Here is a 26,709-nt window from a genome sequence, read left to right as displayed (position 1 = left end):
ATCTTTTAATAGAAGAGCAAACACACGACCTTGCAGATACAACTCAGATCCAAACACTGATACACCCGAGTTGGAGGGGAAGGGCAATAGCTGCCAGCTACGAACTGCATTAAAATAACATTAATGGCTGCTGAGATGCAACGATCTTTCTTTCGTAACTATGTATATATATGTGTGTGTGTGTGTGTGTGTGTGTGTGTGTGTGTGTGTGTGTGTGTGTGTGTGTGTGTGTGTGTGTGTGTGTATATGCACATGTATAGATATTGGCATCTTTTTGTGCAGAAGATCTGATATTTGCCTGTGGGAATTGTCAATACATAAACAATGAATTTTTTTCAATTTTGTTATCTTTAGAGATAAGAAACATGAGATGTTTGAAATGTGGTAGAAACACTTAATATGGAGCATTCAGAATAGGAGTATATACAGTATATACACTATGACAGAATTGAGAGACTATAACAGAGTTTGGAGGAAATAGAGGACGGAGATCAAAGATCTTCTGTTCAATTTCTGTGAGGTTTTACAATTATATTCTTAATAAGTTGAAACAGGAATTAATTATCCTTGATGAGTTGCTACCTTTAAAATCTATAGAGTAGCAGGCAATAAGAGGAGCCAAGATGTGATCAATTGAATTGCTAAAAAATGTAACCAAATTTTCCTTAAATCACATCCTACCATCTTAACAATGGAAAGATACATTATGTAAATTTGGATGGACACTGTATAAGATACTTGCTCAAGGTGCCATGCAGTGGGACTGAACTCTGGACCATGTGCTTGGGCAACAAGCTTTTTACCATACAGTCATACCTGCACTGTTGGAGAGGAGGGGGGGGGGTTAAAATATTTTTATTGGTTTGGTTTGGAGGAAGGAGGCTGTTTCCAAGACTGGTGAAATTAACACAGTTCCTATTGTTGAATAGTTGCAGGAACATGACAGACAGGGAGGAGTTTCAGAGGATTTCTGAGGAAGAATGGCTGGACCTTGTCATTAGTATGGGGCCTGGGAGGGTGGATGGAATAAGGATGACAAGAGGAGGAGGGCTGAATGAGTTGGGGGCTGCCTGGATAAATGTGACATTTGACCTCACAGAGGTGAAGAGCAGAGATCACTGTAAAAATGGTAGAAAAGAGAGAAGACTTTAAGTTTGTGGGTCAAAGGTCAAAGTGCATTGTTCAATGAGGTAGCCTTTTTTGGAGGAGGTCCTGGATGTGTGTAACCCGAGAGGGATGCTCTGTTATAAGCCTGACTTTAGCTTTGGCAGGGTTTTGCAGTTGTTGGGGTGGGGTGGAGGAAGTGGATTCTGTTTCTGAAGAGAGTGGAATATATCTCTAGGATTAGAGTTTAATAAGTTCCAACAAAGTTAAACTAGCAAAATTATTGATTAGCAATAATAATAATAATAATAATAATAATGTGTTGCTTTGCCATTAAGTATGAGTTCTTCAGTGGTCATTGTTCTAAAAATCCATAATCTCATTAAGCTTCACAAAAATTAGTGCATCAGAAATGAAGTTTACGAGTGTCTTAACAATGTAATGATGAATGAGACATCCATTGACCTTTATCGCACTTTCATTGAGAATGCTAATTACAGTATGTTAATTAATAAAATATTGAGTATTTATTAAGTTTTATTCTTCTGAAATCATAAATTACAAAGCAATATTTGATAGCATGACACCACTGTCAGCATGTAATACAAATCGATTTTCACTAATCAAACAAATTTTAAGCCACTAACAAATATGATCTTCAAACTGAGATACTGTTTATCTCCAGCGATGCCGGAGTCGTGTAGAATAATGCAGTGGTGTTTCAGCATAACCGAAGAAATCTCATTCACTATTGGACAATAGTGCTGAGAATATCTAAGCATTGATAATGTACATCTAAATCTTGTTAACTGAACTGAATATTCTTTACTGAAGAGGTTTAATAAGATAGAAACATTTCCATTTATTTCACCTGGCAGATTTAAAGAAAAAATCCACTCTCATCTGCATCAACTTTATTTTCCCAAAATTTCAGTTAGCTGATTAAACACCCCTCTGTGATTCATCCAATAACGCAGCATCACCTGATGAAATCAATCAATGATGATGCACTCTGTATATATATATATATGAATATAGGACAAAACCCACCTAGGACAAAACCCACCTAGGACAAAACCCCCATGGTTAAAGTTTGAAAGTGGACAAAACCCCATTGGTTATATTTTTGGGTTATTTTTCAGTTTTTTTCCCCTTTTTTACTTGTTTCAGTCATTAGACTGTGGCCATGCTTTGGTACCGCCTGGAAGAATTTTTAGTTGACACTGTTGACCTCAGAATTTTTTTCTTTTTAACTTGTTGCAGTTATTAGCCTGCGGCCATGCTGGGGCACCACCTTGAAGAATTTTTAGATAACTGTATCGAACCCAGACATTTTTTTAGGTGATTTTCAACCAGCACAAGAGGTAAAACCTAGAAGGTCTCTCCCCATCCTAGAAATAACAACCAAATCTCTTGAATTTTTTTTTTTATTTTTTATAATTTCATGTAAACAAAAACGAAAATTGCAGTTGTAAAATTACTTTTATATTCTGAAATAAAATTTTTAAGTAAACAAAATTATATTGAATCAAAAATAAATAAGAAGAATAGAATAACAAAACACAAAACTCTTTCCTACTCAATATTCATATTGTCTGAATTCTAACAAAACAGTTACTTCAAGAAATGTGCAGAGAAATATAAATGATAACAAGACGACTAACCTTTGGCGCCATAATTCTGTTAGACCTTCAACGTTTAGAGAAAGTTCAAAAGGTCAGCTCATTCTCATTAATATCTAAATGCAGAGAGAAAAAAAAGAAGACTTTAAATTTAAATTTTAAAATGCTGATTTTTCTGAGATAAAAATTCTTGCATAATATTCTGTGGTTAAATGTGTTGGGCTGGGAAAGATGAGAAGAGGTTCATTATAAGCCTTTTTCAATATTGTTTACTTGAGATGATATGAAGTACATATTCATTTTCCAGTTCTTAGATGTGTGTGTGTGAGTGCATGTGCATGTATGTGTGCATGTCGTAGTGCAAGTACTGAGGTTTCAGTGAAATGAAAGCCGTCAAGAGGAAATCCATACAATTACGTTAAATCATATTTAACCTGACAGATTTGAAGCTGACTTAGAGTTTGTTTGGAAAAGAGACAACAATGGAAGCCCCTCCCACCATCACCACCACCACCACCAACACACACAAAAGAAAAATTCCTGTGATCGACTGACAGTAACACTAACAACAACAACTGTTGATGGGAAAACGTCAGACTTTCTGCATCAGGATTTGCACATCTACTTCTTTGGCTTTGCTCAATCTTTCCTCGTCAGAACCGTATCTCTCTGGAATATCTTCCTTGCTCATATGTTTTACTTTGGCATTAACTCATAGACATTGAAGTCGAACATTAAGTGCATTGACCTCCTCCTCAGTCTGCTGGGAATGTGTGCAAAGGTTAAAGAGGTACGACCCCTCTCTTCTCTGACAAAATGTGAAAACAAAATACTGTTATATAAAGGGACACTCTGCCGCTATGAGGAGAGTAACTCAACTGACCACCATAAAACATTCTAGTTGTATTGATTATCAGGAGGATCGTTTAAAGGTGATTTCACATCAACCCTAATTAATGAAATTGGCTTATCAATTTAGCAGCTATAAATCAAATATTCATAAAAGATGTATTAAGAGACAACGTGGCATTAAAGTCACTCTGAAGATCATCAGAGCGGGAAATTAGTAGAGGAGATGTTGAAACCAGATTGTGGACTTGGTTAGGAACCAACCTTTCAGCCATTCACTACCTGCTATTTAACTATATTGATTTTTTTACATTGGATCAATACTCATTGTTTATATTTCCTATTGAATATATCAACTGCTAGGATGGTCCATACTGAGTGAGAGTTAGTCAATAGCTGACTACTTTGTTAACTTACATTATATAATTATTGGAGATATTTTTCTCTATTTTGTGGCTTAGTCAAAAGAGGAAGGGACAGCAACCCCTCCCCTCCTTCCCTATTCACATGATTTTTGCAGAACTTCTGAGGTGTGTGTGGGGGTTGGGGGCAGACAATTCATAGACTGTGGTGTATCAAGTCTTTGAGTTTTCTTCAGACTAAAGACTTAATCTAAATGCTTGTAAGAGAGTAGACTCTGCCAAAGACCCTCATGAACAGGTGAGTCTGATAAACTTGGTATTGTGCATGACAATACCTTCATTGTCTTTATTTCTAACAAAATTCCAAAACCTCACATTTGGGTGGAGGACAAATGAGATTGAGGAATGAATTTGGGTTAATGTCTTTAGGAACAAAACTAATGTCGATTGCTTTCCAAAACGATTAAAATCAAACCATGGAACTTGGTTTGCAAGCAGTTTAGTTCTCTACTTTAATTCTATATTAATTGTTTGCATTCTTCAACAGTTTCATCCCTGTTGTCTCATGGAATTATAATTCAACTTGATTCAGGATGGTCTTAGGTCATCACCCACAGTCCCTGATGCATCGACTATCACAACTATGACCTTTATAGATTTCATGCTCCAAATCCTCACAATCTCAAATTTTAAGGGATTGTATTTTTTCAACTTTTCATCTTCTTTCTTCACAATTCTGGAATCAAATGGACATGAGGGATCATTCAGTGGGGAAATAATTACTATTATTATTGAGTGAGAGAGAAACACATGTCATTGAAGTGACACTGGGATACAAATTTACAAAACCCAACATACCTATCATGATTACCTGTCTGATAAGAGTACACCAGGTACATGTACCACAACCATATGTGCACGGTATTGTGACCTCATATCAAGATAAACAACACATGACCTTGCAGGTGGGGCCCAGTTAGAATTTTCCACAGGTTGAGAAGCCCACCTCAAGTTTTAATGAACGGAAAAGGTGATATCTAGCAAGATTGGTGGTGACAGTTAAGGAGTAGATCACCTGAGTCATCCCTCTGCATCCCTGGTACATCTTCAGTCATCTCAGCCTGCATCACCATTGGTTGAAGAAGTTAAGAATGTGAGATTGAAAGCCGATCATCCATTATAGCACTCCATCTCTATTATCCAAGTCCAATGCATGTCAATGCTCAAACTTCTTGCAACCATAAAGAGAGAGTGGACCTCTGACTGTAGTGGTCAGAACACCACATGTGGTGGAGGCAATGAAATATCGCCAATGCATACAGAAAGGATAGAATTATTGGCAAGAGCAGTTGTTGTTATCTGGTCACCTGCATACTCTGTTTAAGAAGTACTGTCAGTGTCAAACAGGTGGTCATTTTTGGAAATGAATGATGAATAAGGAGGAAGATGTATGAATGCATAATTAAGGATATGTGTGGGTGTGTGTATCTTCTGATGGCATATATTGCTGAAGGATATAAAACTTGAAGTAGTGCTCATTGAACAAAGTCCCTTGTGATGTTTACTCTGTTGCAAGTTATCGACACTTTGTTGTCAATGTTGCTAACAAAAAGTTTGTGAGTGTTTGATTGGCTAATTGGAAACCTGTAACCAACAATACAATTGCAATATGTGATAAAAGAAAGGGGTCTGTACCTGGAAAGCTAAATAAGCCAAACAGAGGTAAAGTGCTTTATCCAGAAACAGGTTAGAGAAGGTAGTGTGACACTTGAATTAATAACCACATAATATATATGATATGGAATTTCAAATACCGCAACCGTTATGCTTCATATAAGTCTAACTTTTACTTTTATAATGTTCCACTAACCTTGATCATGAAGTCTTTCTTAGTTGCTGTTTTGTTTCATTATTGTTTTGTAAAACATTCCAATTATGCATAATTTATGACAGACATTTATAAATGAATACAATCTGAAGAAAAGCTTTTGAAGTGTCATGACCATAAACACGATACAGCAGTTGTGATAAAAATACTTTTAGCCTTTCAGCCGGTTGTCAAATATTTGGTAACGTCAGCCATTTATGCTCTGAGTACTTTAAACAATCTAAGAATACCTGTCTTCTGCTGTGGACATGTTCACAATGAAACAATGTTTGTGTGGTGGCCTTCATTTATTGGAATTTGGTTTTCACCATTGTCTTACACCTTTTGATTGAGGTGGGTGGTACTTTAATGATTACATTTCTCTTGTTCTCTGCTCATTGGAACAGTTGCACCTTCATGCTGCGACAACGCCAATTAGCTGATTAAATATCAATCATCTATGGTGCTGTGATATTAGCCTTATAATATGTACCTTGGCTGCCATGTGGAAACAGATGCTACAGAAATCTGGAAGATAGCAGAAATAATTCTTCTTTTTGAAGCCCTAACTATGAATAGGGCCCAAACCAGATATTAGTAAGCAGAGCTGGCCAAGCCTGTGACTCACGTCTATCATATCCTGAAAAAATCAAGAAGCTCAGGGACTCATTAGCTTTCTTTTATGGAATTCATTAACTGTCATCAATTATTAAAAATTCATTAAGTTTTATTAACTGCTGCTTCTTTAGTTTCTTTCGATTAATTTTTTTCTTTTGCTAATTAACAACAACAGGCATTAAACGATGATGATGATGATGAGTTATGGCAAATGGATGTTAAATGGTGGGGATGAGGTAGATGTATGAAAACAACGTTTTACAGTAGAACAGCACTTTTCTTTTGATAGAATTTATTAACTGTTATTATTTACATTATTTATATTTGATGGATATTTGTCCTCATCTTTGTTGTTAACACAATGTTTCGACTGATATACCCTCCAGCCTTCTTCAGGTGTCTTGGGGAAATTTCAAACCTGGGTTCTCATTCCCAAGGTATTTTTCGATCTTATTATTATTATTATTATTATTATTATTATTCAGGTCACTTTCTGGAATCGAACTCGGAATCTTGGGGTTAGTAGCCCACGCTCTTAACCACTACGCTATATGCCCAACTCCTGGCAGTGACCTGAATAATAATAATAATGATAATAATAATAATAATAATAATAATAATAATAATAATAATAATAATAATAATAACATTGAAAAATACCTTAGGAATGAGAACCTAGGTTCAAAATTTCCCCACGACACCTGATGAAGGCCAGAGGGTATATCAGCCGAAATGTTGTGTTAACAACAAACAAGATGAGGACAAATATCCATCAAATGTAAATAGTGTACATAATTCCTCATCTCTTAAATATAGAACTGTGTTATTAGCTACTAAATTCACTATTAACTATTTAATTTTACTATTTTTCGGTATTCATTTTTATCAAATACATTTTTCTTTATGTTTACGTATTTGTTTCAACTATTTTTTTCCTTTGTTAATAACAAGCACAGGTAGCATGTACAACAGACACAACAGCTACAGCAAGCGAAATAATAATAATAATAAAGAAAAAAAAAAACGATTTTGAAAACAAGCCACAGTATTAGTGTTGTTAAGTGCAGCTGCAACAGCAGCAATGTAATGACTTGGCCTCACCTGTTTGTGTTGTCAGGTAAATGACAGAAACATGAAAAATTGTTAAATAACATTAGTTCTTCTTTCACTCTAAAACATGCTTTGTGGAGAGAAGAATAGTTTGTTGTTGTAAGCAGCAACAGAAATACTATCTGATTAACAAATGTCTGTCTGTGTGTCAAACAGACCCGGATCTTGAAGGTTTCACTGGATAAAAATACATGCAAGAAACAAGAAATGTTACAAGACTGGAAAAGTTGAACTTTTGGCTTTCAGAAAGTTTAGGGAATCTGTTATTCCTGGAATCTTTCTTATTCAGTTCAACTGTGATTCACTTGGAAAAGCAAAATGGCTGAATTGCTTGAGTGGTGGGCTAAATGCCAGCAGTATTTAGTCATGGCCCTGCATATTCTGAGTTCAAATCCTTTGCCTTTTTGCTTCCTGGAGATGATGAAGTAAAGTACTAGACAAGTACTGTGACCAATTCTTACAAAGCACCTTTGATGTCAATGGAATTATAATAGAAAAACAAGACACACATACAGTACATTCTCCAGAATCTAAACTGATTAAAAAGAGGGGGAAAAAAAAGAACATAATGTTTTGTGATTCTTATCAGCCCAGTTGCTGTACCAAAGAAATGGGACCCCATCCCTATCAAAATCTGATGAAATTATATTATTCATAGGTCCATGGGACCTCTTGGGATCCTGGTGCTGCAACATCTATAGATCCTACTTTAAGGTGGCACTGACAACAATAATAACAAAAATTAACTTCTAGAAGGAAAATAATAGCAACATCAACATCTACAGTACAATGTAGAGTAAGGTAGACAAAATTTGAAGAAATAATTCATGAAGGGCACTGAGAACAGTGAGAAGCCAAACAATAATGTATTTTATTCATTGCAGTCGATCTGAATGTTTGCCAAAACATGTTGAGAATGAACAGATATGTTATTGTTTGGATTCTCACAGTTCTGCAGGCATTTCATAAAGTATTATTTGTTTGGTAGACATCAAAATGCATCGGCATTTGTTTGCTAATTTCTATAAATTGGAGCCTGAGCTCTCATTAGATTCACTGGTGTGGTGGGGGGTAGCTTTGACTGAGGAGACACACAATGAGGTTGAGACACCATAGTCTCTCCTTCAATACCACTTCCTCTCCCAGCTGAAGGATTTTTGTCATGCAAGTTACTTGGTAACCCTGCTGATGCTGGTGCTACATAAAAAGCACCCAGTACATTCTGTAAATTGGTTGGCATTAGGAAGGGTTTCCAGCCACAGAAACCATGCTAAAACAAACAATGGAGCCTGGTGCAGTTCTCAGGCTGACCTGTTCCAGTCAAACCATTCAACCCATGCCAGCATGGAAAACAGACATTGATTAACAATAACAACTACACGAATGTAATGAGTCAATAACAGGGCCTTTTTTTGTTGTTGTTTGATTTGCAAGACAGCAACCAGTTCTCCCTTAAATCATACTTTACTGTCTTTAAGAAAATTTTTAAAAAAGGAAAAAGGGACACATTGGCTAATGCAGTTAGAAATATTTTTATTAATCTTTCTTCTTTCCCTTTCATAAATTTGAATTTCATGAGATAATAAACAAATTATAAAGCAGGCTTTGAAATGCTTGATACTGCTAAATCCATCAGATTACATTTGGAAGATTTTCTAAAATGTTGTCTTACCCTGGATGCTGTTTAGATCAAATGCACCCAGAGTTTCCTATTAAAAGGTCCTGTTTCCCCAGAGGATTGATTCACTTCTTATGGGTTTAGGGGATATGTTGGGCATCTATTATATAATTACTAATAATGAGGAATTACTCAAAACTGCAGTTATATATAATTAGGGTCTATACCTATCAGTCTAAGAACCCTAAGGTTCCAGGGAACTCTGGTCGGGAAATATTGCTCTATTGTCTTAACAAATGAAAGGATACACTGGACACAGTAGTGCAAGAAAAAGTAGAGATGGTCACGGTCGGAATAGTCATTTGTCTGCACTGCAACCACCACAAACAACACAAATGGAAACACTTGGAAGAACTGCTGTTGTTGTTGCTGTTTTTTTAGCCCCAGGTCAGCCTTGACGAAGAACTATGACTAAAGACATCCTGACGTTGACCATCCTGTTTTTGTGTGTGTTGGAATATAAGACTGCATTATCTAACGTGTTCATTTCTTATTAGAGATGGCAGAGGAGTAAGTAGAGAGATTTGGCTGCTATATCTTGCAAATCAAGTGGCGATCATGTAGAAGCACCCTCCTTGACTTGGAGTGTGTAATTGGATCATTATCGTCGTCATCATCATCAACAGCAGCAGCAGCAGCAATAACAAGATCAGTGTATTAAAAAAAACCCATCACTTGACAACAGCACCGACATCCTCATCTGTTGTATCACCATTAGTCTCTATAACTTTATAATAATAATAATAATAATAATAATAATAATAATAATAGCTGAAAGAAAGAAAGCATCAGCAGCCAGGCCAACATTCAACGGCTTCGATAGGGACAGACTAACACCAACGAGGTCTTCAGTAACCGCAGCGGCATTGCTTAGAAGTAAAAAGAAGCAACAGCTAAATCAAGTGCTTATCATAAGAAGAGATATCTCTATGCTTTCTACTAACAGACAAACGGAAAATTAAAGGCGATCCACAACGAACAGGTCGGCAAGTAAATAATAATTACTCATTGTCAATTCACATTTTATTCACCGTTTTTGTTTCGTTAATGACAATTAGTAGCAAGACATCCTTTGCTTGGGGAACCTATCACTGTGTTTGTTTCCTCTTTTTTCCTCTTCTCTTTCTATCCATCTTTTTCTATAGTTGTCTGTCTATCGTGCGAAATGTCTTCCTTTAATTCACATGCCTCCGATTTACAAGTGGTTCAATTATCATTTAATCTGGATTGAAAAGGGTATAAATAAGTTGGCTGATTATATAAATTAGCTGGACGAACACATAATCAAATCCGATGAGTTGCAACAAGATTGCAGTTTCAGTTTCGACGATGATGATGATAATTTCTAAGAAAGGTACAGTCAGGAATTTAGTGGGAGAAGGGCAGTTGATTATGTCCGCTCCCTGTACTTCACTGATAATTTATTTTATTGACCCCAGGAGGATGAAAGGTAAAGCTGACCTCGGCGGGATTTCAATTCAAAACGTAAATGGACAAAGCCCCCCCATACACTTTTGTTGTTTTGAGTAATTCTTAGTAAATTCCAACGTGTGTGTGTGTGTGTCAGTTTCTAGGAATAAGTGTGTGTTTGAAGAGAAGCGTGATGGCTGGATTTAGTCCCAAACCAACCCCGACTGAGCAAACCCATGGCATCCCGACCCTAACAATGCCGTCTTTTTGAGGGTATCGTGGGTGAATTGTTTCTACTTTTATACTTTACATCCGTCTCACAAGACGAGTCTAATTAAAATCTGATTTGCCAACTTTCGAAATATGTCTCACTCACCTCATGGAGAAGGAAACACTTCGAGGAATTGGCTGGTTGTTTTCCTTCTATGAGATAATATTTTGTTCCCAAATTTAATCTTTTCGCATTTTGCCCCCTTCCTTCAGGCTCCGTAAATCTGTATTTTTATCTTCTTTTTCAATTACACTTGTCTCACGAGATGAGTGGAATAGTAAAAAAAAAATTCTGCATCTTGAACATGATGTAATACGGTTTTTCCTTTCTTCTTTCCGTGATTTTTAAGGGAGATTTAGCTGCTATTTCTAACAGGTATAGCGATCATCCAAAGGATCCTTAATCAAATAGGCTGTGGACAACCTGGCCACGGTCTATCGGTTTAGATCGATTGTTTGCATTCAGTTGTAGTTCTTCACCTCGCTGCTGCGAATCTGGGAACTTTCATCTTCGGACAAGGGTTCACTAGCCATGTTGCCTCCATCCGGCCTGTACTTGGGCCATTATCATGTTTCAAGTGCACAACTCTTAATATCCATTTGACACGAAGAAAAACTGAGCAGACGGGCGCCTAGTCTTCTATTATAATTACATTCTTATTAAGGATGCATCATTTACTCAGTGTTCCATTGCTATTTTATTTTATCGATATTAGAAGGATTAAAAGTAAAGGTGACCTCAGACATTTAATTGATATATAATTGGTAATTACTGTATCGAACCAATTGATAACAAAATCGAGACTCGGTGGGATTTGAACTCAAACATTAAATTCCCAGTTTGCTGCAGCATTCAAGGAAGTTCAGCCGCTTTAAAATTTTACCTTAAATGAATTATAATTTAGTAAACGAACGGAAATTTGTATGAATGGAGTTTTATACGAATATATGATTTACCACAAATATCTTCAATTATTTCTAGATATAAACACGCGCGCGAGAGTTTTGTACCTGAGCTGACTCAGGTGTTTTTCTTTCGCCAAATATTTATTTTGTTTATGCAGAGCCATGACATTTGATATTTACGTCTTTATAATAAAAATACAACAATCATCCTCATCGATACGACAAATAAACGATGCAGTGGTGCTTGAAAATATTAAATGTCTGTACGGAGCTAATTTTTAAAATGTATCAATGAATAAAAATGATTTTAGTGACAAAATACCATCACCTGATTAAATAACACAACCCTTCACCGTCGTGAACATATGGGATCATATTTTTCATTATTGTCTTTGTGGAAGGGCCGAACGAACGTTAAAATATCTCATTTCTCGCTGACTCCCAATAAAATAACAGTCTTTGTGTCGAGGTTATTACCCGAGCAACTAAACCCTGTGGGTAACATGAAGCTAGAGAAATAAAGGGATCGGACCCTGTACTAAAGACTCCCCCCACCCCACCTTCTGTATTGTATCTGAAAGTTGGTGACAAGTCGGTTTCCTTTTTAATTCACTTCGTTCATACCATTAATAATCCTTGGGAAACGCATGATTGCCACGAAATCCCATATTAATTCACCTTTATAAAGCTGATATTATTTGTGACTGATGGTTATTATTCTAATACAACTAAAGGCGGCGGCGAGCTAGCAGAATCGTTAGCACGCTGGGCGAAATGTTTAGCGGTATTTCGTCTGCTTCTGAGTTCAAGTTCCGCCAAAGTCAACCATTTGGGGTCGATAAATTAAGTACCAGTGAAACACTGAGGTCTATGTAATCGACTAGTTCCCCCCACCACAAAAAAAATTTCAGGCCTTGTGCCCATGGTAGAAAGCATTATTATTCTAATACATTCATTCATTCTCTCTCTTTGGTCCATGAAAGAATTACTAATGACACACTGTGCAGATGAATTTAGAGCCAATGATAAACAGTCGCCATGTGACTGGTTTAAACATCTTGAGAACATTTTCAGTTTGACAATCAAACATTTCTAATACTTCTCAGAACGAGCTCTTGTTCAATCAAACAAACTTTGTCATTTATTCACAGCATTTGTGAAGGAATAGAGGAGTCTTTCATTGCATTCGTGTTATCTTATTCTTATATATAACATCAACACGGAGGTAATAAATTTATACAAATAAGTAAAAATAAACGATTAAAGCAGTGTCGGTAGTAAAGATTTTCACTTGTTCTTCCTCTTTCTAAAATTAACTACCCTAGTTTTGTGATCACAAAAAGTTGGCTGGAATACCGACCGGAATAGCTGAGTAAAGCTACACAGTAGCTATTACTAATCAAGTTAGCCAAAAGTTTGTGGTGGATTACCTTCGCTAATGTAAATATATTGGATTGTATAATAGAAGAGATTATATACGTGCCTTAATGGCATAGCTTGTATTCGAGAGCGTCGATTGTTTTTTTCAAAGCTGGTATGTCAATCGTATCCTATTTATTGCACCTTGCGACAGGATAAAGACACGACACAGACTAACAATCTATACTATATAAATATAATTAAATGGATATAAACAGAATTAAAAGCGTTTAATTTAATTAGAGTTAATTCTGGCTGATTCGGCACATCGAAAGAATACCTAGTTTGCTATAATAGAGCCCTTCCTATCTATGGGTGTGTACACTAAGTTTTTGTTAGTTGTGCGAAACACGTTTCATGTCCTTGTGTCTAATCGTTATAGTTCTGTTGTTTAGCTCTAGTCATGACCGCTCCTTCTTACTTTCGGACATTGTCATCCAGTTCAAACACAAGCCTTATACAATCTGTCCTTCATTCTGAGAGAAAAGGCCTTTGTCACCAGCAGAAGTAGTAACCTTGAACTTTTAACCTCTTCCTACCCTGGCTATTATTGTACCCTCTGAGCAACTGCCCCCACCCCTTCTAATTTTTGTCTCCTAAGTAACAAAAGCCATTGACTGCGTCTAGTAAGACGTCCGGGTATGTAATGGCAACTATTTCTTGTGTGCTCGTAGTACGTACTGCTCCAAAGCATTTGTTAAATATGAACCACCCTTACTCTGATAGTTTGCTTGTGATTTCACATTACCTCTAGGGTATTCATATATTGGGTTCTATGTACAGAGTTTATACCTACTTTCCTGGATACTGAGTAAAGCCCCTCTATCTTCTTTCCTACTCACTAAAGATTTTAGTCTTTGTTAAGTTTACTTCAAGGCTTCTCAATTCTAGGTTTCACTTCCATGCCTGGAATTTCCTCTCCAATTTCTCTATAGATTTGGCTTTGATCATCAGCATATAGAAGGTTCTATGTACATCAGGTCTTAAAATTCCTCTTTGATGGCCTGTAGGATTATCATGAATAAGAAGGGGCTGAGAACCTTCCACAAAATTTCTTCAATACCACGTCTACCTCATGCACAATGGTTTCTGGATTGCATTGGCCATTTTAGTGAGCATGGGGTGTTGCTTCTGTTCTAGGTTGGGGGCCTACTTCCTTATATTTCCTTTAATGCTAGGTGAGGAGCAGGTTTGTCAACCAAACTGAGGAATATCTTACCTTCACAAATTTTTACTTTGATGGAAATGGAGATGTAAATGATAAACATTTTAGAGTGAGATTTCCTGTTCAGGTTAGGATCAGGCATAGAATTAATCTTATCCTTGAAATCACTGGCAATTAGGGCCATGGCATTGAAGATCTCTTAGCTCAAAGATAGGTTGGAGATACTTTTGCTAACTCCCTTAACTAAGTTCCCGAAAACTATAGTTGGATGACAGTAAGCTGTATTAATATATGTCAGCCTCTCATTTGGTTTTTTGAAAGGGTTTTATAGGTGCCAGTGTTTAGGTTTGATGTCACATTCATGGAATCAACCACTTTCAGGTTGGTCCATATTGTGACCTTGGGTGCAAGAGAATTAAGGGTTAGATCCTTCTTAAGCCTATTGAGTGTGTGGCTATTTGCCCTCCTCTATAGGGCTAAGGCATCATCCCAATATAGGCCAAAGCTGATTGAGGGATATTACTTACTAAGCATATTTAGAAAAAAATTCTTGTAAGGCCACATACAGGGTGTCCCAAAAGTCACTGATGGGTTTCAATTTTTAGTAACTTCCTTCAGTTTACAGATAAATACATGAAATTTTGATACAATATAAAAGAACATAATGGAAATTAATATGTCCAAGTTAAATTTTGCAATACTACTACATCACAAATGAAAAATGACATCGCTTAAATGGCAGCTATTTTCGGTTTCACACACCCATGCTCTTTCCAAAACTTGCACCATAACAACCTCAAGAGTTTCAGACCCCACTTCTCTTATTTTCTCTATTGATGTTCTCCTTCAGTTGCACCAGAGTCTTTGGTTTGTTGACATAAACCCTCTCTTTCAGGAATCCCCACAGGAAAAAATCCAGACGAGTCAAGTCTGGGGAACGTGAAGGCCAGATGTCATTGCTGTAGCGGGAGATAATTCTCTCCCCAAAGCACTGCTGTAGCAACTGCATTGTTTCTCTTGTGGTATGAGCAGTTGCCCCCATCTTGCTGGAACCATGCATGAGGTCTACTTTGAATGGCTTTCATGTTCCCCAGACTTGACTAGCCCAGATTTTTTTCTCGTGGGGATACCCAAAAGAGAAGTGGGGTCTGAAATTCTTGAGGCTGTTATGGTGCAAGTTTTGGAAAGAGTACGGGTGTACGAAGCCGAAAACGGCTGCCATTTAAGCAATGACATTTTTCATATGTGATGGAGTGCGCTCTAGGACTAACTTATCTTTTGCATTTGTGGCACCGTTGGTGGCCAATGAGCCTTGCTCTTGACAAGCATACATGACTGCAAACAAGTGTTCCAGGAGCGATGTCAGTACACATGCACGGTACACAGCAATTTTTGTGTGCGTTGTGATGCCATGTTGGGGACCAGACACAAGACTCAAGAGACCAGAAGGAATCAGCTGCTCTTTGCAGCCTGAAAGGTATTTCTTCATCCAGGAAGCAAGAACAGCTGAGTGTGCTGCCCAGGTAGCCAAACTTGTCTACCATTTCCAGTATTGTTCCTTCAACGAAGATAGCTGGTTCCACATAAGGATTTCCTAGTGCAGGCTGGAACATTACAACAGTCTTGTCCAGGCTAATGCTGAGTTCAAATGCCTTGCAAGAAGTAGAAATATGATTCATAAGTATTTGCATGTTATTTCCCAGAGTGCTAACCTTAACAAAAGCAGGAGTAAAAACAGCAGCAAAGTACAAAGGAGAGTTGGGGCAAGGATGTCACCCTGCTTGACACCATTCTCTACAGGAATGGGTCCCGCCATGCCACCAACGTTAACCCAAGCTTCCATCCCATCATGAAATGATTTAATTATAGATACAAAGTGATCCGGACATCCAAGTTTGCCAAGTATTTTCCATAAGGAGGCCCTATTTACAGTATCAAAGGCCTTTGTTAAATCAATGAATACCTGGACAAGATCCATATTCTGCTCATATCACTTCTCCTGCATCTGTCTTGCTGTGAAAATCATATCCATTGTCCCTCTACCAGATCGGAAGCCACATTGAGATTCAGATAGGACACCATTTACGAGACACCCATTCAGGCAGGTAAGAAGAATATTTGCCAGAACCTTGCCAGCAGCTGATAGCAGAGAAATACTTCTGTAGTTACCATACATTGTTCTGGCTCCTTTACCTTTAGACCCTTACCTTTATATATATATTGGGTTGGTGCATAATTATTTCGGCTTTTTTACAACAAATTTTATTCAATAAAAACAATCATAACATGTAACAAAAACATCTTTAAATGATTATTCTGGAGCATATTCACCATCTACTTCAATTACTGCTTCCCATTTGCTTGGCAGACAGTCAGACCGTCATTTAAAGATGTTTTTGTTACATGTTGTCATTGTTTTTGTTGAATAAAATTTATTGAAAAAATGCCACAATAATTATGCACCAACCCAATACACACACACAATAAAACATAAAATCTGAAATATTTGCACTTCTTTGACTCTGTCCTTATGTTTGATATGAGTCTATGTTTTTATATACATGAATTGGAATATTTCTGCTTAAATATATTTTTTAAAATGTCGTATATCTGTGTGTGTGTGTGTGTGTGTGTGTACAATTATATATGGGGATGTCTATTTGTATACATGTCAAAATATAAGTTTATACAGAGGTGTATGCCACTTTCCATATGTCCGAATATTCATCCAGCTGGGTCTCCCTAAATAACTTTCTAACACAACCTGTTATTAAGTTGATGAATATACAATTTGGGACACTTTTAACTGATGTTAGTCTGTGGATAAAGTGTCAGCCATTGTATATACATGTATAGATGTGTGTTGGACTGTATACAAGGACATGGCACCTGTCATGCGTTTGTTTATATTACCGCCAAATTTCGATATAAATATCAAAAGGGCCATGTGCTTTTTGTTTATGTTTCTCAACAAGATCGTCGCTTTCTGTAAAATTAAAATTTTTTTTTTATATGTGTGTGTGTGTGGGGGGGGGGGACTTTTAAAGTTGGCGTAAAAGCGAAAAAAAAAGAGAGAGAGAGGGAAGTTGTCTTTTGATGGTGGCGTGAAGCGAAAGAATTGATTGTGTGTGTGTGTGTGTGTGTGTTTGGTGGGGTGTGCGAGACAGAAAGAGTAATGGTGTTGGTGTGTGTGTATGAGAGAGAGAGAGAGAAAGAAAGATAACTGGAAATTATTTTTATTCACTTTTTGTAGGAAGTCTTTCCAATTTCATCTATCTCTCTCTCTCTCTCTCTCACACATGCACCAGCACCATTGTTCTCTCTCTGTCTCTTCACACACACTAACAAAAGAACTTCACATACACACCACAATTTCTGTCTCGCACACCCCATCAAACACAGACACACACCTCACCCAGTTCACAACACCTTCTCTACCTACCTTCATACAATATCTATTTGCTCAGCTGGCTTTCTTTCAGTAAACTCAAACTACTTGACCTATGTCTCAACATTTCATTTGGTGACCGATACCCACTTTGTAATCTGTATCACTATACATTTGTTGCCATGAATAAGACAAAACCCCCATCCTACCTCCCCTACTCCCCGCTGGCTTTGTGTGTCTCGTGGTGGTGGTGGGGGGAACTTATGCAAGACAATTTCATGTTTGTGATCTGTAATAAAACCCTGAATCAAAGATATGGTTGGTCGGATTCACTGTTAAGTTGCACGTCTGAACTGCATTTGTAGTGTAACAACATTAATTAATTACTGAATAAAGAAACATGTATGACATGTATTGGAGGAATACCAACTTCCTGCTCATGTGGCGAGAATGGATGAGGATAGCTGTGTGAAAAAGTGTCACACCCTAGCAGTTGAGGGAACCTGGGATGAGGTGGTGAAGCACGACCTTTGAAAATTAGGCCTCACTGAGGCAATGACTAGTGACTGAGACCTTTCGAAATATGATGTGCGTGAGAAGACCCAGCAAGCCAAGTGAGACCATAACCCATGGCCTTTGCCAGTGGTGTAGTCAGCCCACTTATGTGTACCTTTCCTTCATTGGACACTAAACTCTGCTTGCGAAGACCTGTTGGGGCAAGTGAAATCGAAATTGAAATTGAACTACCATGTGGCAATTCTTGAGTCTTGAGATATATGAAGGGCTTCTTTCAGTTTCTGTCTACCTAAGGTGCCATGCAGTGGGGCTGAACCTGGAACTATGTGGTTGGGAAGCAAGCTTCTTACCACACTGTGTTGCCTGCACCTGTACCCACACCTATATGTGTGAGTTTGTGTGTGTGTGTGTGTATATGCACACATTAACATACTACTTATACATACAGACTACATTTTTGTTATTTGTATTAAGATTAGAAATAATTATTTGTTATGATGATAGGGCTGTGCCAGAAATCAGTGAATGCTCTTTTATGTAGAATGTGAAGAAGAATGCTGAGTGCAGAAGGAAATTATAAATATTCTGGTAGTTGAGAATACTTGAGTTGTACTTCTCACAGCACCCGCAACACAATTCTTGTTGGTTCTCATCTTCACTGATTTGACAACACTTAATGTAAGCAGATCCTTCATTATGTTATATTCATAAGTTGTTCTTTTTCTTTTCTTTTTTTTCTGGTAGGGGATTGCATTTAATTCAGTATTCATGTCTTACTATTTACAGACGTAAATACTAAGAACATGTTTCTTCATATTCTTACTCTATGTTCTTCTATTGTGAAACTTGCTGTTATTGTTGATTTGTAGATCAACATTGGCAATTTAAGTAATCATCATTATCATCATCTAGTGTTTTAAATCAGGGTTTTGTCCCTGTTAATGAGGGTGGGTGGATCTACCTCAATGCCATAGCAACCACCCTCACACCATCTTGCCTGGTTTTGGGCATCTTCCCTTCTCAAGCTAACCCTCCTAATCTCCACCTTTTTCCTCAGTCTACTCGCTTTCACGCTCCATTTACCTCAAACGCAATCACCCTCCTCAAAACATGCCCCTCATCCCTCCTCAACACATGCCCATACCACCTCACTCCATTCACCCTTGCCAACCATTCCACCAATTCCTCCAACCCCAACATCCCCATCAAGTCCTCAGTCCTCTTATCAAACAGCTTCACACCACACATTTGTCTCTTCATTCTTCTCAAACTTGCCATCTCTCTCCCTCACTCAGACACCATATCTCACTCCCATACAGCATTGCAGCTCTCACACAACTCCTATAGACCCTTCCTTTCATCTTCAATGAGAACCCCTTCCCATATAACAATGCTCCACATTCCCTGAACTTCACCCAGCCAAGTCTTGCTCTTGCTGTCGCAGCTGCTTCACATCTACCACTTACACCCACCCTATCTCCCAAAAAACACAACCCTCTCACCGTCTCCACCTTGTCACATAATGTTTCCACTGGTTCTGCCAGCCCTCCAGCTCCTTTTTCACATCTTCCACAAACAGACTCTCTTGCCAGTCTTGAGGGGTCACATTCTTCATTTTCGTATATCTACCATGAATCCATTTCTCACACCTCGTACACAACACCACATCTGCCATTACACCTCCTCCCACACACACCACATGGATCCACCTTACTCACTAACACTTCTCCTTCCACCCCACTCACCATCACCTTTGTCTTCCTGAGGTTTGCCTTCAAACCCTTGCTTTCAAACGCCTCCTTCCATTTCCAAAACTGCTCCCTCATCCCTCCATCGTCTCACTCACCTGAACAAGATCATCCACATACACTATCTCCATTATCCATCCCTCTCTTGCACTTTCCGTCACCCCATCAATCATTATTGCAAACAACAACAGCGACTAATATTTTTGTTCTTTGAAAAGAAATTTGTTTTTGATTCATTCTTAAATTTTCTTTCATTCATTCAGTGGTTTATAAATTTTCTGTTGGTGTAAATAAACAATGTGTGTGTGTGTGTGTTACTCTTCACCCCAACTGATCCTTTATCAATCAGATCTGTGATCAGTCAAACGTGTTCTAGCTTTGTCCTGATATTTTATAGACTCACGGCTATATTGTCAAATGTGTCATTATTTTTTAAGGTAAAATTTTAGTAAGATTTGGCTGCTATTTCTAGCAGGTCGAGTGATCACACAGATCAGTGGTTCTCAACCTTTTTTAATATCTGAGCCAAATCTAAAACCTGAATTTTTTTAGGGATCCACACCAAAAAACAGTAAAACACAAGTCAGTTAAAGAAAAATGTATTTATAGAGGGAAGACTGTCAGAAGGATGCTCGAGAAGATGCAGTTGAGAACGGCTGCTGACATAGTTACAACCTCATTAGCTTAGTATTGTTGTAATGTTTGTATAATAAACATCATTTATCAGACAAAATCATTGCACATGTTGTTAACTATAGCCTGAAACGTGTAATAGTTCTATTTTTGTTTGTAGTAAAGATTAAGGTAAGGCATAACCTCTAGCTTGTATCTCAAATTACTTTATAACAAATAATTTATATTTGCTGTGAAAAATAGTTGCTTCGATTTCCATGGTAACAACAACATATTAAAGCAAAAAAATAGATTTTTCTTTGCTGTATGTCACTGTTCACTAAAATATAGATTTAGTTAAAATTTAATCTAAACTATAGATGCAGTTTATACTTAGATACATCTAAAGTTTACAATCAAAAGCATTAACTCGAGTTTGTTCTTCAATATTTGAAAGTAAAGAAGTTAGTGCAAAAATAAATGTCCCACTTCAAAAGGTGCAGACGTGGCCATGTGGTAAGAAGCTTGCATCTCAAGCACATGGTTGCAGGATCAGTCCCATTGTGTGGCATTTTAGGTAAATGTCTTCTACCATAGCCTCAGGCCGAACAACGTGTGGATTTGGTTGATGGAAACTGAAAGAAGCCCATTGCATATACATGTATGTCTGTGCCCCCCCCCTTGACAACTGGTGTTGGTGTGTCAATGTCAGCAAAAGAGACTGATACAATAGGTACGAGGCTTTAAAAAATAGTACTGGGGTCAACTCATTTTACTAAAAAAAAATTCTTTAGCGTGATTGTACATTGGGCCTCACCGAGGCGATGACTACTGACCGAGACCTTTGGAAATGTGCTGTGCGTGAGAAGACCCGGCAAGCCAAGTAAGATCGTTGCCAGTGCCCCTGGACTGGCTCTTGTGCGGGTGGCACATGAGATGCACCATTTTGAGCGTGGCCGTTGCCAGTACCGCCTGACTGGCTCCCGTAGGATTTTCGAGTGAGATCGTTGCCAGTGCCCCTGGACTGGCTTGTGCGGGTGGCACATAAAAGACACCATTTCGAGCGTGGCCGTTTTCGTGCGGGTGACACGTAAAAGCACCCACTACACTCTCTGAGTGGTTGGCGTTAGGAAGGGCATCCAGCTGTAGAAACTGTGCCAAATTAGATTGGAGCCTGGTGTAGCCATCCGGTTGCACCAGTCCTCAGTCAAATCGTCCAACCCATGCTAGCATGGAAAGCGGACGTTAAACGATGATGATGATGATGATGCCCCAGCATGACCATAGTCTAATGAGTGAAACAAGTAAAAGATGAAAAATCCACTCTGTTTTAATCTATAATCCATTATTTATTTAAAAAAACCTGTTTTGAGCTTTGAAAATTGATCTAAAAAATCTCTCAGAAACTCTTCTGCAAGATTTTACTTGTAAAAATGCATCCAAAGAATTATTGTAATGGGACTGAAATAGTCAAAGAAATGCAAAACTATTTTGAAATTCCTTGTGTTGTTAGAAGGCTTTTTGATAAATGATAGTTTGTGACTACCAGAAGCTGTTCAGTTTTTGAAAAAGTGCATTACCATACAAATTATAATTTGAATAGAACAGTTATAAAAAGCACAAAATTCCAAAACTGTTATTTATATACTTTTATATACTGGTTGCCAACCAAATTGTACTTTTAGAGTACTTCTCTGTAAAAATATCAGAGATTCTCACTGGAACAATAGTACAGAGATTTGGTAGACTGCCAAATATGTCAGGACCATATTAGATTATATTTCATGAACTTATCTCATTCAATTGGTTTTTTGAAACATCATGGTATGATTTCACTGTTATAGTGTTGTTGTTGCTTAGCTTCACTAGCATAGCTAGAGTGTATGCTGCCCCTGGACCCCACAAAAGATACATATTGCCTATAGCAGACCCAAAATGCCACCTGGGGTGGACGCCCCCCCCCCCAACTCCTAGCTATGTTAGTGCTTAGCTCTGAGTCAGCACTGATCCAGCAGATCAAAACTGTTGCAGCTGTAAGGGCCTTCTTGTCTTTTTTTAGGGATATATACAATGACATTATCTGATGTATCCCACACTACTGTACTTAAGATGATAATATGTGATTTGAGGGGCCTTGGCTGCTATTTCTATTGAGAGACCATGTAAAAGCCCCAGTGATGTACACACACACACGCAGAGCGTTAAGGGAAGCTGGAGCATGGCATTTACAGAGGCATTGGGCTAATTTCAGAGTTGTAGTGGTGAAACCAGTGGTAGTAGTAGAGTAACAGTGGTAGTAGTAGAGTAACAGTGGTAGTAATAGAGTAACAGTGACTCAAAAGAGAACATGAAGAACCTGTTGGTACTGGCGTTTGTCTGAGTGAGGTCTGGTGTTGAAGAGCAGCTAAGGCTGTTGATGTGAGAATGTTCTGGTAGAGTACACAACATGTTAAAAGTATATACCATAATAATGAGTGTTTCTACTTGCATTTCAGTGATCTTGAGAAGAGGATGATTGTCACATCATCTCATTTCCCCCCAAATTAAATTTGTGGTTGTAGGTTTAATTTAGAGTTTCATATCAATGTATATAAAATAAGATGTGGTGAAGTAGATGAATGACAAAACAAAGCATCTAACAAGATTTATTTCTGTTCTTCTTGTTTCAAAACTTTCTTTCAGACCAATAAAATTAGTTGGGGGGGGGGGGTTCAGTCAATTCATTGGCAACAAACAATAACAACCCTCAGACCACACCCTAGTGTCCTAAAAAAATGGAAGGCTGCACATTGGGTAATGTAATCCTAGGTAGACGATGCTTAAGTAAAACACAAGATAATCATGATTGGAATACTTTTGGCCAAATGTTTGAGGAGTTGGCTTTGGTCTACAACTCAACAACAACAACAAACTTATATTTATATCATTCATCTTTTACTTGTTTCAGTCATTAGATTGTGGCCATGCTGGAGCACCACCTTGAAAACTGCTTAATCAAATAAACCAACCCCAGTACTTATTTATTTTTTTTAAAGCTTGGTACTTATCATATTGATCCCTTTTGTTGAACTGCTAAGTTATCGGGACATAAACCTCCTGACACTGGTTGTCAAGTGGGGGGGGACAAGTACAAACACTTATAAGAAATAAAGTAGTTGTGAAATCAAGTGTGCATTTCCTGTTTACCAACTTGAACGCATTTTCCCTTCATCCACAAATATTGTTTCTACGTAAAAGAAACATCACGAAAACGTCATAAAAGATGACCTCAGTTGCTGAACACTGGATTGGTTATATATTTAGGAGTGATTATTCTGAGTTCAAATCCTGGTTGAGGTCAACATTTCTTTCCTCTCCCAAATCTTGGTAAAAACCAGTAATATATAAAGTGTTCCTTTGCAAAGATTTGCTGTGTGCCATTATCATCATTTAACGTCTGCTTTTCCATGCTTGCATGGGTCAGATGGGATTTATTGAAGATTTTCTATGGCTGGATATCCTTACTGTTGCCAATGCTCACATGTTTCCAAGCGAGGCAAGATTTCCTCAGGGATGGTCATGTTTTTCATGGAAGTCTGGGAACGAACAACATCATTTGGATGAGGGTGATACTCATTTACAACCATCACATGATGGTTGTAAAAATGAAGGGTACACACACACAGAAAAAGCAGACTGAGAAAACAGAAAAAAAGAAAATTAAGAGCTGTGTCTCTGACTATTTGAATCAGAATTTGGTTGGTGTAAATTAATTCAATGGGGAGAAAGTCAGTTTGTAAGACTGCATGCTTAATTCAGAGAGGGTGATGTTTTCCAATTCAATAAAAGAAATTTGTCCAGAGGCTTACATTTAATATAAATTTCAGATCTGGAATTTAGTAGGTCAGTACAGGCTCTTAGATCTAAAATGGCTATGAGATATTTCAGCTTCACAAAGCCTGCATCTCTTTGAATCATTAATGTATGGCACAAATCATTCCACAATGCTCCAGTTGATGGTGTGTAGTGTGTAGTTAGCCTTCAGGACCCAGATATGGCTTTCTTCTTCTCCGTATGCTGTGTTGTATAGAAACTCATGGCGTGTTATACAAGCTTGTCAGATCATTGTTTTGATAGCATGAAACTAATAAAAGCTCAAATTTAAATGTCATGCATATGTGTGTGTGTGTGTCAGACGTAGAATGAATAAATACTCAGGAACATAGTAGAGTTTAAGACAAGATATTTATTAGTATTGATTTTTCTATTCATCAGATAAAATACTAATTTTTACTGGAGGAGAACACCACAAGTGATTGAATCAATATTATTTCATTACTTCCGCTTTTATTGTACAAGTCTCGTTTGCCCTTTGTTCTTCTAATTCTAATTCAGTGATGAAAAGAAAAGCTTATGCTAGCAACACTTACACATGGTATAGATACTGAGTTTGTAAGAATAGTGGGTCTGGACATTGTTCTGTCTTGTTACCATAGCACTTAGTATTCTTTTCACTTTGTCTTTCTATTCTTGGTAGCACCTCCTAGATTAACTAACTGACTTGCTAGAAATAGCTATGAAATTTCTCTGAAATAGCACCCTGACATACTTGTTTACAAAAATGAAATGGTCATGGTTGGAATGCCTTTGCTCATCCATATACTTAATCAGAATTGACCTGATCAACACCAAAAGGTTTCTACTTTCAAGTAAAAGACAAACAAGAGACATAGAAAGCAAATGAACATGCTTCGTCTGACTAGGGAAGGTTTTTCAGACAAGTTCCTAGGTTCATTTTCATTGCATTTTACAGAAAAGAGATGAAACGAAACCTTCTTCAAGCAGTTGCTTCGTTTCTTTTGCTCAGTTACTTTTCTGAATGCCTAATTGCAACCAGGTATGTCGTATTACTCCTTAATGTGTTTGCTGTCTGTGCCAGTTTATGTTTATTGTTTTCCAGTTGAAAACCAAACAGTTTCTGTTTCTTGAGACTAAATGAATCATGTGAATTAAGTTATATGGAGTTATATTTGCTTGACACATGAGTAGTAAATAGATAGGATCTGAAATGAATCGATAAGAGCAAGTGTGACCTTCAGCTGAGTGTCTTGTTTCAAGTAAATGAGAAATACCTCCTGTGTACAGGATGTGTTGGTTTATTGCAGGAGAAGGTTGAAGTGATCAGCTGTCTTTAATTGCTGCTCCTGGTTGTATCAATGAATTATACTTTTTCATGTTCCCTAATTTAACGTCCATGGGCTTGGTGGTTGGGAGCTGAATGATTTGGTAGGGGATACAACACCAGGTTAGTGACAAGGCATGATGACCTAGAGGTCACTTAGTTGGTTGTCCAACTTCAATGAAAAGCTAAGCACAAACAGACTGATAATGCAACTCGGGCCTTGAAACATCAACTGAAGCCTGCAGGAGAAACGACTACACAAAAATTCATGTGTAATGCAAATGAATAATACAAAAGCTGGAGGGAAAATATTGTTTCTGGATGTGGACCAAAGAGAAATGTATATGAAAACGTTGGGATCCAAGACTTTACCCTCCCTTGTAAATAAACTGGCAGAGGATCACATGGCTTAACCCTTCAGCCGTATCCAGCCCAAATATTCTCCCTGTTTTATAATCAAAACTAGCCAGATCTGACCCCTCATACGTACCTAACAATGTCATTCTAGAAATTAACAATCCATCATTTAAATCTTAAAGCTATAAGATGATGCCTAATTAATTCAAAGCAATTTGAATAAAGAAGCAGAACATTTGATGGAGGAATGAACTGAATGCTAAAGGCTTAAAGAATTTATTTCAAAGCTGTCAAACCTAAAACACAGCAGAAACACAAATGCTGCTGGTGCTGGTGCTGCTGGTGACTGCTTTCAAATAAAACTGCATCATTGAAGAATTAATGAATATCAATTAATGAATATCAATACACATCAACAGAAAGCTATTTCTATTTGACCAATCTGAAGAATATTTCAGCCACAAGCGAAGCACACCATTACAGTGCTGCAATGTCTAGTAAGCAGATCAATACTTTTGGAACTGCAGTATACACCCTCTGCAACAGG

General features: G+C 37.6%; 2 protein-coding genes across 6 annotated transcripts in view; one reads left to right on the top strand and one right to left on the bottom strand.

The window, feature by feature from the left end:
* LOC106879484 (tRNA N6-adenosine threonylcarbamoyltransferase, mitochondrial) overlaps window positions 1-26,709 on the bottom strand; it is a 136,475-nt gene that overhangs the window by 40,896 nt on the left and 68,870 nt on the right. For both annotated transcript variants that reach the window (XM_089356934.1, XM_014929078.3), the window contains exon 3: window positions 2,769-2,842. The gene's annotated coding sequence lies outside the window, so the exon portion shown is untranslated. The remainder of the gene's footprint in view (window positions 1-2,768; window positions 2,843-26,709) is intronic.
* The window catches only part of LOC106879483 (uncharacterized), a 45,974-nt gene continuing 29,248 nt past the window's right edge, over window positions 9,984-26,709 (top strand). Inside the window, exon 1 of one of the 4 annotated variants that reach the window (XM_014929074.3) lies at window positions 9,984-10,192. The gene's annotated coding sequence lies outside the window, so the exon portion shown is untranslated. Of the gene's footprint in view, window positions 10,201-26,709 lie in introns of all 4 variants that reach the window. The other 3 variants (XR_016243002.1, XM_014929075.3, XR_016243003.1) reach the window with 3 other exon arrangements.

The sequence above is a fragment of the Octopus bimaculoides genome, chromosome 9 (genome assembly GCF_046866305.1).
Source record: "Octopus bimaculoides isolate indiv1 chromosome 9, ASM4686630v1, whole genome shotgun sequence".
NCBI classification, from domain to species: Eukaryota; Metazoa; Mollusca; class Cephalopoda; order Octopoda; family Octopodidae; genus Octopus; species Octopus bimaculoides.
This window is presented reverse-complemented; position numbering and strand designations above follow the sequence as displayed.